The sequence below is a fragment of the Nannospalax galili genome, unplaced genomic scaffold (assembly GCF_000622305.1).
Source record: "Nannospalax galili isolate Female #2095 unplaced genomic scaffold, S.galili_v1.0 scaffold507, whole genome shotgun sequence".
In the NCBI taxonomy this organism is placed as follows: domain Eukaryota; kingdom Metazoa; phylum Chordata; class Mammalia; order Rodentia; family Spalacidae; genus Nannospalax; species Nannospalax galili.
Window position 1 is genome coordinate 657214 of NW_008356261.1, and position 876 is coordinate 658089.

The window sequence follows — 876 nt, forward strand, 5'->3', positions numbered from 1 at the left end:
GTTGGCCTGGAACTTCCTAAGTAGACTAGGCTGACTCATACTCAGAGATTCTCCTGCCTCTGCCTCCTTGAGTGCGGGGATTAAGAACACCACACCTAGAAAAAAAATCGATGTATGTTCTCCCTCATATGTGGATCCTAGAACCAAATCCTGATAAGTGAGTATGTATCCAGACATAACTACAGGAATCAGGATAATGGAAAGGAAACAGGGAGGTAAAGGAAAAGAAATAACCTGAAAGAGAAAAACAGTAGGAAACAGGCCTTAAAGGGAGATATGGATAAAAATTGGGTTAGTTTAAGGGACGGGGGGAAGGGTATACAAGGAACCTAGGGGATAAAGGGAAAGAAGAGGCTCGGGAGAGGTAGGACCATAGGAGAAGGGTATTAAGGGAGAAGGGGGAAATGGGGGCACCTTAAGTGGGAAAACCATGATGGAGGGGTGGGACAATGCGAGAGATAAACAATGCCTAGCTAGTTTTGAAAACCAGCGGGAACCATATTACTCCTGTAACCTACTGACAAATTATACATACCAGATCAAGAAATATATGTCTAGGTAAGGTTTATCTGGGAACAAATGGTCTTTGCCCAAGATTTGTCTACATTGACACACAGTAATTAAAAGTACCAAACTGGTGGAACTAACCTTCTTGGGTGTTTAACAGACATACTTTGAGGCCTATAATAATAATAATTTGGTCAGAGGGACATAAAGGACACTTTTTGCTCCTAGCCCTCCTAGGTCGACTAGTTCCAAGGGACTATGAAAATCTCCTGTAATTGTGGTAGGTCACCTGTCCTCTTGATCAAGGAGGCTGAGGACACCCCACAAGATGGACATGAACCAGTGTCCAGTCTACAAAGAGGAGGGTCA